A 13040-nucleotide genomic window follows, 5' to 3' on the forward strand; every position below is an offset into this window, starting at 1 on the left:
CAGAGAGGTCAGGAGTTCAAGACCAGCCTAGCTAATATGGCAAAGCCCCATCTCTACTAAAAACACAAAAATTAGCTGGGTGTGGTGGTGGGCGCCTGTAGTCCCAGCTACTTAGGAGGCTGAGGCAAGAGAATGGCATGAACCCGGGTGGCAGAGGTTGCAGTGAGCAGAAATCATACCACTGCACTCCAGCCTGGGTGACAGATCGAGACTCTGTCAAAAAAAAAAAAATGAACTAAGTGCAAAGAACCATTCTACCTCATTTCAAGATTAATACATAGCTACAGTAACCATATATTAGACTTGTATGCTGTCTAGTATTTGCAGAACAATAGACACATAGATAAATAGAACAGATTAGAAATCAGGAAAATTTATCCACCTAAATGTCCATAAGGAATTCTAATAAAATTGTAAAAGCAACTTAGTGAAGAAGCGATAGCCTTTTCAAAAATGATGCTAGAGCAAGTGGACTTCTATAAGCAAAACAAAAGAACTTTGATTTCCTTGATCTAAAACACATACTTTATGCAAAAATTAATATGAATCATGAACTTAAATGTAAAATTATAAAACTACAAAAATTAACGGAATAAAATATTTGAAATTGAAAGCTAGGCAATTATTTCTTAGCTTTGACAGCAAATACATGATCCATAAGTGAAAAAAAATGATAAAATAGGCTTGATTAAAATTAAAATCTAGGCCAGACACAATGTAATTCCAGAACTTTTGGAAGTCGAGGTAGGAGGATCACTTGAGTCCTTAAGTTCAAGACCAGCCTAGACAACATAGCGAGAACTCTACTAAAATAAAATTAAATAAAATTAAAATATTTTGTGATACAAAATACCCTGTTGCGAGAATAAGAATGCAAGCTCCAGAGTGGAAAAATAATTTGGAAACTACACGTTTGATAAAAGACCAGTGTCTAAAATATAGTAAGAACACTGAAAACTCAGTAGTGTTTTATTTTTAAACTAATGATCCACTTAGAAAACAGATAAAACAAAACAAAACAAAACTTAAAGAGAAATTTAACTGGAGACAATTTGAAAATGGAAAATAAGCACATGAAAAGAGGCTCAGCACCATTAGCTATTACGGAAATGCAAATTGAAAACACAAGGAGATACCACTACACATCTTTGAGAATCATTAAAATTAAAAAATATGTATATAGTGGCAACACTAAATGCGGCAAAGACAGGGCAATTCTGGACCACTCACACATTGCTGCCGTATGTTTTGAGCCTCCCTTGATAACGTTTGACAGGTCACTAAAAAAACTAATGCTAGAGTTTTTTTAATACGATATGACCAAGAATTATACTCAAATAGGCATTTGTTTAATAGAAATGAAAATTTATGTTCACACAAATATCTGTTCATGAATAGTCATAACAGATTTTTTCATGATAGCTCAAAAAGGGGAACCATCTGAATGTCCTTCATGGTAAAACTATCTGTACTACATCCATACCATGGAATACTGCTGAGAAATGAAAGGAAATGAACTACTGAAACACAACAACCTAGATAAATCTTCAGGCAATTATTCTGAGTGAAAAAAAACCTCCAATTCCAAAAGCTTAAAGCTGTATACTTCCACTTATGTAATATGATTGAAATGACAAAATTATATCAAAAGATAACAGATTAATTCTTTCCAAGGTTTAAAGACAAAAGTAGATGTAACTAAGAAATAGAACTAAGAATTTCTTTTGGTAATGGAAATATTGTGTATCTTGGCTGTATCAATGTCAACATTCTGGTGATGATATTGTTCTATAATTTTGAAAGATAATAACATTGAGATGATCTAGAAAAAGGATACATGGAATATCTCTCCATTATTTATTAAAACTGACACATGAAGCTACAATTATCTCAAAAGAAAAAGATTAATTGACAAACAAAAGCAAAAATATGTAAAGTATTTCAAATGTTTGTCTCATTGTTGCTTCCATTTTCCTAAATTTGTTACAGTATAATCTTCCAGGCATCTTGGCCAATATGAAAATGAGAGGTATTCTTTCCACTTACAAGAAATTTCCAGTCCACTGAGGGCAGTGATGTAGTAACAACAACAATAATAAATACAATGTAAACTTGAATATTGCTTTATAATATGTATCATATGTTCATAGAATAGCACATTACATACTTTAATTATAGCTAAGGTTATATTACATATGAAGAATTTGAGATTCTGCGAAATTAAGTAATCTACCCAAGTTTCCATAGCTTACACAAATTAAGCTCAATTCAGAACCCAGGTTTGATTCCTGGGATAATTTACTTCCGATACACTAATTCATATTGTACATGCACAATTCTTTTTTGTAGATATCGTTCACAAATTTTCATTAAGTTTCAAAAGGAACAGTGATTGCCTACATTGTCAATAACGTATCTAGGTATGATGTGGATTTATCTGGCTTTTAATCCTACATAATTTTACTACATGCTTGCTTCCACATTAAAAACTATGGGTTAAGTAGATAACCATATTTTACTCAGCCATTTTATTTTTGTGAGGACGGTTCACTGTTTTCCTGTTTCTTCTTACAAAAAAAAAAATCATCACAATAAGTATAAATAATATGAATGTGCTTTCTGACATTCTTTTTTACTTTAAGCTATCTTATTTTACAATCAAATTTTTCTTTTCACTTTTTGCTGAAATTTCTTATTGAGTTTTACTTTCTCAATAATTAGGTTTTATTTCTCTTTTTGTGGAATAACAGTTTATTTATTTATTTATTTTTGGAATAACAGTTTTAACTAAAGAAATTCTAAGGAATTCTGCAATTGAAAGGCATTTTATTAGACAGTAAGATGTTATTACATATTCTTCAGTAATCAAAGCCTTATTGCTTTGAAAATGCTATTGGTAGGAGTTAATAGTACACTACTTTTGCATTTATGACCCTGGGCACATCACTTAATTTCACTGAACCTTGATTTCTTAACCTATAAAGTGGAGATTAATAATACCTGCTTTTCAAGGTTGTGAGGATTTAATGGTATCCACATGAAAATCCTATTCTGGACTAAGGCTATATTAAAACAAAACCAAAACCAAAACCAAAATACAGAGACACACACAGACACAGCCATTTTCATTGCCCATCGTGTGGCTTGTGACATCGGATCCACTGATACTACTGTATTTTTTTACTGTTTATTTCTTCTCTTCTTCGCTTCCCTTTTGGGTCTCCAGCTGCTCAAGACGGCTTCCTGTTTGTGTAGCCAGCCTTCTCACGGAGCGCCCTCTAGTGTCAGATACTGTAATGACTCATTCTGTCTCTGAACAGTTTCAAGTTTCTAATTTTCTTTTTTTTTTTTTTATTATATAAGTTTTAGGGTACATGTGCGCAATGTGCAGGTTAGTTACATACGTATACATGTGCCATGCTGGTGTGCTGCACTCATTAACTCGTCATTTAGCATTAGGTATATCTCCTAATGCTATCCCTCCCCCCTCCCCCCACCCCACAACAGTCCCCAGAGTGTGATGTTCCCCTTCCTGTGTCCATGTGTTCTCATTGTTCAATTCCCATCTATGAGTGAGAACATGCGGTGTTTGGTTTTTTGTTCTTGCGATAGTTTACTGAGAATGATGATTTCCAATTTCATCCGTGTCCCTACAAAGGACATGAATTCATCATTTTTTATGGCTGCATAGTATTCCATGGTGTATATGTGCCACATTTTCTTAATCCAGTCTATCACTGTTGGACATTTGGGTTGGTTCCAAGTCTTTGCTATTGTGAATAGTGCCGCAGTAAACATACGTGTGCATGTGTCTTTTTCTACTCGTCAAACTTCTCAGTTCCACCAATTTTCCTATTATCCATTTAATTTGACTCTACAATGAGTGTATCTTCAACTTCCAGTAATAGATAAGGAACACAGGAATCTCAAGTTGTGGAGAATGGTTCTTTACCATTCTCAAACCAGAATTGTTTTTAGACATTTAGAGTCTTTAACCGCTGATTTAAAGGATTTCCTTTTTGATTGTTGGATGTCCTACTCCATTCTCATAGATATATAAAAATGTGCTTTTTACTTTCTGTTTTGAAAGTATTTTAATTAAGTACACAGTTCTCAAGGGAATAAGTAGTACATGAAAAATATTTGAGAATTACTGGCTTTAAATGATATTGTGAGTGATCCTTGTAATATGCATTAGAAATAATTTAGGCAATCAATCTATTCATAACTTACTTTTTGCATCCCTATTTTGTTTGTGCAATATTGGTAGCCAAGGACAGAGACCTACTCATGCTAGCTCTGATAAAGTGAGTTTACTTTAACGATATGCATAGAAGAGTAAGGAAAATTTTTATAAAATTAAAAAAATACAAAGTGTAGTATTTGTAAATACTAATGCTGGAGTTCAGCTCTGCAATAAGGGAATATCTAGAAAAAAAGCAGTACTATAAGTTTGAGATCTTCATAGAACCTGACCATTAAGGTCTCTGAGCTACAACTCATATGTATTCTTTCTATTTCATTACTGCCACCTACTTTTTAAATATCAGTACTAGGTAATAGATTTATAAAGGGTTTATCAATATTGAGTTCTAATGAGCCAGCAGACCACGTAACTTAGATTTAAAAAATAGTGGCAAGGGAGATAAATTACTTTTAAATGGCTTTCTATGCCACACATATCTTTAGCTTGTATTAGGACTCTGAATAGGCAATGTCCTTTAAAGAGCGTGATTGGGCAAGAAGAGTGATTAACATTTCCATGACAATTATTTTCAATAATAGTGATTAACATTTCCATGACAATTATTTTCAATAATCTTAAATCATTCAAAGATTTTTCATAGAGAAATTTCCCCATTGCATGGAATATCATCCAATACTCTTGCTATTCTTAAAGAAAAAACTGAATCTCAAAGAAGGTAAAGGAGTTACCACAGCTTTATTTTTTTAAATAGTAAAGTTCTAGGATTACAATCTACGTACAGTTGTAAGTCCTAGGCTTTTTCTGTTGCATCACAGTATCTCCATAAATGTTGCCTTACAATAAGCAAGGCATTTTATATTTATTTACTGAATAAGGAAATGGAAGTGTAGGTAAATAAAAAGATTTGTCGAAGCAACAGAAGGAATAAGTATACAAACTACATTTTTTCTTTAGTTCATTAATAATTAAAGTGAATCGTTTGTGAACAGCATCGATTTATTTCTTGATTTTTTTTACGCTGTCTGGCAATTTCATCTTTTCAAATGGACTGTAGAGTCCATTTACATTTAAAGTAAGTATTGTTATTTTTGAATTAATTCTACCATAATGCTAAATTTTTTCTTTTGGGATTGTCTGCTCTTTATTCTTCACCTGTATATAAAGTTATGTATTTTACAAAATTATTCTATTATTTATTTGTTTATTTATTTAGTTAGTTTTTATTGTACTTTAAGTTGTGGCATAGATGTGCAGAACACGCAGGTTTGTTACATAGGTATATATGAGCCATGATGGTTTGCTGCACCCATCAACCCGTCATCTACATTAGGTATTTCTCCTAATGCTATCCCTCCCCTAACATCCTACCCCATAACAGACCCTGGTGTGTGATGTTCCCCTCCCTGCATCCATGTGTTCTCATTGTTCAACTCCCACTTATGAATGAAAACATGTGGTGTTTGGTTTTCTGCTTTTGTGTTAGTTTGCTGAGAATGATGGTTTCCAGCTACATCCATGTCCCTGCAAAGGACATGAACTCATCCTTTTTTATGGCTGTGTAGTATCCCATGGTGTATATGTGCCACATTTTCTTTATCCAGTCTATTACTGATGGACATTTGGGTTGGTTCCAAGTCTTTCCTATTGTGAACAGTACTGCAATAAACATATGTGTGCATGTGTCTTTATAGTAGAATGACTTATAATCCTTTGAGTATATACCCAGTAATGGGATTGCTGGGTCAAGTGGTATTTCTGATTCTAGATCCTTGAGGAATTGCCACATTGCCTTCCGCAGTGGTTGAACTAATTTACACTCCCACCGACAGTGTAAAAGCATTTCTATTTCTCCACATCCTCTCCAGCATCTGTTGTTTCCTGACTTTTTAATGATCGCCATTCTAACTGGCATGAGATGGTATCTCACTGTGGTTTTGATTTGCATTTTTCTAGTGACCAGTGATGATGAGCTTTTTTTCATATGTTTGTTGGCCACATAAATGTCTTCTTTTGAGAAGTGTCTGTTCATATCCTTTGCCCACTTTTTGATGGGGTTATTTGTTTTTTGCTTCTAAATTTGTTTATATTCTTTGCAGATTCTGGATATTAGCCCTTTTTAGATGGATAGATTGCAAAAATTTTCTCCTATTCTGTAGGTTGTCTGTGCACTTTGATGATAGTTTCTTTTACTGTGCAGAAGCTCTTTAGTTTAGTTAGATCCCATTTGTCAATTTTTGCTTTTGTTGCCATTGCTTTGGGTGTTTTAGTCATGAAGTCTTTGTCCATGTTGCTTGGCTATAGTTTTTGTATTGCTACTGATTTTTTCAGGGATTTTAATATGCGTTTTTACCTTTTTACAGTCTATATTGAATTAATAATATTTCATTTCACAAAAATATAAGAATCTTAGACGATTCTAATCCAACTTAAAAACTCTTCCACTTTGGGCTATTGTTGTCATATATTTTATTTGTAAATAGCCATTAAACTCCACAGTAAAACTATTTTTCTTTAAACATCCAATTGAATCTTAAAGAACTTATGAAAAAGTATTCTTATGCATATCCACAAATCATCATTTCTAAGGCTCTGTATTCTTACCAAATATCCATAACGTAATTATTTTCTCAAACTTGAAAAATGTACCCTAACATTTTTGTCAGCAAAAAACTGAAAATAAATTATCTAAACTTTGGTTTGTATCAACATGCCTTTAGTGTGTCTTCTGCAGTTCCACTAGGTTAACAGCTTGTCTTGCTCTTGTGTACTTTTCTAAATATGTTTTTCCATTGTCTTCTGGCTCCTATTGTTTCAATTTAGACATCGATTCTGTTTGCATTTTATACTACTGATGTATCATTTGTTTTTCTCTGATTGCTTTTAAGAATTTTTCTTTATCCTTGTTTTTGAGCAATTTGACTATCATTTACTTCAGGGTATGTGTATATACATACGTGTTTGTGTGTGTGCATGTGGGTGGGGTGTGTATGTGTGTGTGTGTATTCTCTATTTATCCTACTTTTGAGTTGACCTTTCTAATCAATATTTTAAGTCATCGAAGAATATTTTTAAAATGTTTCCAGTCCAAACTTCTCCCTACTCTGTTCTGAGACTGCAGTTACATGTAGATTCAGCCACTTAAAAATAGTCACTGAATCTCTGAATTTAATTATATTCATTGAATTATTGAATTCATTTTTAGCATATTTCTTTTACATCTGTGCTTCCATTTGAATTATTCCTATATTTGTTTTTCTTCAAATTTTCTGGTCCTTTCTTTTTTTTAATCCAAGTTGCCATTTATTTAAATCATTCATATATTTCATTTTTCAACTGTAAGCACTGATTTTAGTGTTTTATTTAACATAGTTTTCAGGTACCTCCTAAAATCACTCATCTTTTTTGCAGCATATCAGTCCTTCCCATTACTTTCTTGAATATTTAGCATAGATGGTTCAAAGGCTTTATCTATTAATTCCAATATGCACTTTATCTGTGGATTTTTTATTATTGACTGGATTTCCTGTTGACCTAATTTATCTTTCCCTGATGCTATACATGTCTAGAAATGCTGTTGTATTTTAGACTTTGCGCACAGTATATACACTCTGAATTATTTTATTGCTCTTCAAACATGTTGACTTTTTTCCTCTCAGGCCCTTACATTACTGGGATTACATTTATATTTCAAAAGGTAGATTTCACTAAATTGTTAGAACAGGTTAACTACTATTTTGTTCTTAGTTATGGGAAAATTTCTTAGTCCACAGAATTAGTCTTTATTACTGAAGTTGGCCTATCTAGGATAGCAACAGAAAGCTGTAAGAATTTAATGAGCCTCTGCCATGAAAGGAATCAAATCTCAAATTGTGTCCTACTGCATTAGCCATTGGCAAATACCTCTGCTCATGTTTTTCAGTTAGAGAGCTGTGCTTTTGCCCTGAAATCTCCAAAGTCTCATCTCATGCATAAGTGAATTAACAGAGTCAAGGTTTTAAATAGATTGTGAGCAAAGATATTGGGGATACCTTATCACTATGGGAAGCCTCAAAATCTAGCTTCTCTCTAATTCCTCAGTTAAAAAGGATTATAGTTTTCTAAGTGAGTTTAATTTGTGCTGGAAAAAAAACAGTTCCTTCAGAAGAAAAACTGTATGAACATAAATCTCACCTTGTATGAGTAAAAATCTTGCTTTCTGGGGTCAAAATCCCTTCAGTTTTGGTTTGCCTTTGATACCGTTAAAATGCTTTGAAACAATAATAGTAACAGAGTGAAGTAATTATGTTATTTCCAACAGTAGCAATGTTTTATTATGTTACATTTACACAGGTATTGCATTTGATTTATACAAGTTTTGTCCAGCGTTTTATCATTTTTATAGGCATAAGGGTTATTCTAATATCACCCATTTTGCCTTTACCAGAAGTTAGAAAACTTTTAAATCTTAATTTATGTTCTTGCCTTCTTTTGGTTGAGGATATTTAATCATTTTTATCCTTCCATTTATAATGTGATATCTTTAGGCTATTACAGTGGTCCAAAGGTAAGCATATCCATGAAAAGGGAGAGAAGCCAAGAACTAAGATCATTCTCAAGCTAATAACATGCCCTTGAAAAAAAAAATCAAAAGTTGAGTACAGTTAAATTTCCTTCCCTGAAATCCAGAAACTTATATTCCCCTTATTGATACTACAATTTTGCTTTGTCAATAGTTTACAAAATGCATTACTGTAAAAACAAACAAATAAAACACAAATTTCATTCAAAAGGAAAAAAAGAAAAGTTTTTGAGAGATTTAAACATTTGAATATCATGGTCTGGACTGAAAAGTCACATAAAAAGGGAGAAATAAGAAAACAGAAGACGAAAGAAAAACACTGGAATGATGGTTGTTTTAAATCTGAGAAACCAAGGTAAAAATTCTGTTTTGTTGGCCTGGGAGGATATTGGCTTTTGAGGAGAAAAATTCTTTCTCATAGCTTGGAAGGCTCTTCAACATTACTTCAAGAATATCTCCTTATGTGATCACTTCCCATCACTTTGTAGATTTCCCACTGAAAAGGAATTACCTTCCCAGGCCACTGAATATATCCTAGCCAAGTAGGTCTCGTCTGAATATGATTGGTATTACCCACCTCTCTGATTCTGTCAGTCAAGTGCCTCTTTAGAGAGAAAGAGCTACATTTTCTTTAAAAAATAATCCATGAATGAAATCCTTTCTAATTAATTGATTTTTAGATCAATAAGAGAAAAATGTCCAGGTGCTGTGTATAATCTAATATTTGGTATTTGGCTCATGAGTTTAATAAATTAGTAAATAAATCCAAATAAGAAAAAGCTTTGTTATAATCGAAGTAATATAAATAAGTACTAGCTAGCTGAAATGCCATTTTATTTCAAAATAAAGAAATATGGAAGAGACTTATTATGAGGAAATACCATATGATAAATTGTTTAAATTCACTAGTGTTTGGTATATTGACTTTCAGAATAATCAAATTTGTAGTCATAAAATCCAGGCCAGTCTTTAGATAATGATTAAATAGGTACTACATTTTAAAAGATGTTTTCTCTTTTAATGTAAATTGGTAAAGTTTTAAGTTCATTTCTTCTTCAATAACATACGTGTGTGAAAATAACCGGTTATTCAACCTTGAATACTTTGGTTCCTTGCTTGTAAGCCTTAAGTTTCATTGTCCTTTGACTTCTCTTAGCCTGTCTCAGAAATAAAGCCTTTAGAACTCTAGTTTTGATTACTGGTGTGAGTGGAGTGTCAGTAAGAAAGTGAAAAAAAGGCTGAAAATAATTAAGCTAAAATCATGTATTATTAGTGAATGTGCCAATGTTTTCCAAAGCCTCAGTGATGTGGGTAAACCCAATGAAACATAAAATCTTACTAAGGAGACATGTTAACTTTTCTGAAAAAGTAGCTCCCTGAGTCCTCCCAGTTCCCAACCCAGACATTTATTGGTTTTATTATATCAGACATTATATCATTAATGTTTCAAGAGGTATTTGAAATAATTCTCAAGACAGACAATTCAAGCTGTTTTCCCTCTCAGGGTGAAGGTAGTAGTAACACTTTATTGTTATGATGAAAATAATTCCCTTTCTGCACTTGCTCTTGAATGGTATCAGAGATCATGTGTCCAATTTTATGATTGCTAAAAAGGTATGAACAATATATCCCCATACTTATATGTTTAGCTTACATATAAAGCCTGTATATAAAGGCAGTAGTCTATATATAAAGGTAAATGATATAGATGGCAAAGTTGGGCAATGGATACTTTTCTCTACCTTTCAGAAATTCTCTCCTTACTACAAGCCCCTCTTCCATGAATTCTAGATTCCCAAATAAGTCTCATTATGTGTCCTATGAAACTGATCTTCCTAAGTAATCTAGAAGTGGCAGACTTTGACTTTAGTGGTACATTTGCTTCTCAAAAGTCCTAATCTTGTTTATCATTGCTACAAAACTTGATCTCATGATAGTAAATTTTTTTCTTGAACTTGCCTACACTAAAAATTTGAAGAATGGTGTCACATTCTACCATTTAAAGTACCTATACATTTTGATTATTCCTAGAAATTCAGGGAATGAGACTGTGATGATGGAATTTCAATTATAATGCTGAATGAATTGGGAAAAATAATTCTTCATTTTGTCTTTTATATCACACAGATATCTGTTTATCCTATTTGCCTTTAAAGCTAACTCTGCTTAAATGTTTTATTCTAGCTCTACTATTATATCAACTAATTCAACTGCTTTCTGATCACTTAAAGGAAGAAAAAGAAAGAAAATATCATAATTGACTCAAACAATATTCTAAAATTGCTGTAGTCTTTTCCTTACAAAATGTAATTTCCCTTAGATCTCTATGACAGAGTGTTGCATTCAGGGGTAGGTGTGTGTGTGCGCATATATACAAGTGCCCAAGTTAATGCTCCCAGTAGGATAGGATGAAAAGTACTGAATTCTGTAGGTGGTGATGAAGCCAGTACCTTACCCCTTTGCCCCTTCAAAGATTCTCTTCCTCTTACTCCTTTAACCACCAGCCCATTAGAAGACAAATACTCTGGGCTGCATCTGCAAGAGTAGACCATACTGTCGGCTGTGTTTGCTCTCATTGCAAAAGCCACCTGAATAATATGGGAAAAACAATCAAGAAAGTGCATGTGTAGAAATAATAGGAATTGAATTTATTCCATAGCTAAATAGGACAAATATGTAGATATACACAACACTGTTCACATCTATCAGGATGGCTATTACCACAAGCAAACTAGTAGTTATTGGAATCACACTCACAGATACATGACCCTCCAACAAAGAGCAAGGTCATAGAACTTTTAGAAAATAAAATCTTGTAGAAATGTAGTAAACATTTTGAAATTAATAGTTGAATTCTAATTTCTGTGAATGTATTGACATTTTGTTGTTAAAAATGTAATGCATGTATACATAATATATAACATTTTTGAGAGCTATGAAATGTCTGACACAGTTCTTCATAGGTGATTCATATGCATGCATTATCCCTTGTAATATTTCTAGAAATATCCTCATTTTTTATACAAGGAAATTGTGACAAAGGTAGGTAAAGTGATTCATTCAAAGGCATAGAACTAGTAAATTATGAAAACAGAATCTGAACTCAGACTGACTGAGTCACAATCCAGTTGTTTACATATTAGTGATGTAAGCTTTCCACATAGTACATCAATTTATTCTTGCTCCATATGTCTTGATCAATTTATCAAACATGAAAACAAATTTTTAGATAGACAATTTTGAACTACAGTTAAATCTGAAAGTAAAAGACTACAAGACTAAATTAAATCTAGCTTATTTTCCCACTCCTTGCCTTTAAAACTTAAATATGTATTTTAAAAACATTTATTGATTGTACAAATAATTACATAAAAACTAGCACTTCTACTAAGTTATTTAAACAAAAGATAATGCTTTAAATTTTCACTCGTTGTAAGGCAATCTTCTTATGTACAAACTGCTTTGATTTGATGACAGACAATTTGGGGCTACAGGAAACTCCTTAATATCCAGCAGTTTCTGTATGTATTAGACCTTAAGTTGGTGAGGAAATAATGGAAGCGCTGAGAAAAATCCTGCTACCCTCGTTTGAATGCAAATCTTACTAATCTAATTCCAAACTAGTTCCTAGAATATATTCCTTTCTCATTTTGTGTACATGCAGCAACTCTGTTTTTATTTCCTTAACATAAACCTTCTACTAGTTAAATATTTTAAAGTTCTCTTTGGATGGATGTTAGAAAAGTGGGCCTTCCACAAGCACAGTATTGTATAATGAACTTAGATTCAGATGTTCTTAAATGAACTAGTGAGGCCAGCAATCCACCTATAGAGTCTGGGCTCTGAATATTAACTGTGTCACTCCCATGGTGGGGTGGGGAGAGATGGTATCACAGGTAATTGTGGCAAATTATTTTCTCTTTCTAGATTTTCTTCTTCTTCTAATTTTGGATGGGGGAGACTGGTGTGGATGATGTGATTTCTAAAGTTATATTTAGAATGAAGTTTCTGTAATTTCTATATGATTTAGCCTTATAAAAATTTTTACTTTCTTAACTGTCCTTCTTTTAAGGATAAAGCAGCTGAAATCCAGCAAGCTCAAAAGGCTTACTGAGCAGCTTAGATGATCAGCAGCAATACTGAAACGGGAGGAGTTTTCCCTTATCCCGTTTTCAGGGCGTGCAATGGAGGTGTGGCTTGCTTCTTAGGTGCTCTGCAGCTCAAACTCCTAGGGGGAACAGGCAGATGGGTAAGGTCTTAAGGAGTGTAGGCTCC

Source organism: Pongo pygmaeus, chromosome 8 (genome assembly GCF_028885625.2).
Source record: "Pongo pygmaeus isolate AG05252 chromosome 8, NHGRI_mPonPyg2-v2.0_pri, whole genome shotgun sequence".
NCBI lineage: Eukaryota > Metazoa > Chordata > Mammalia > Primates > Hominidae > Pongo > Pongo pygmaeus.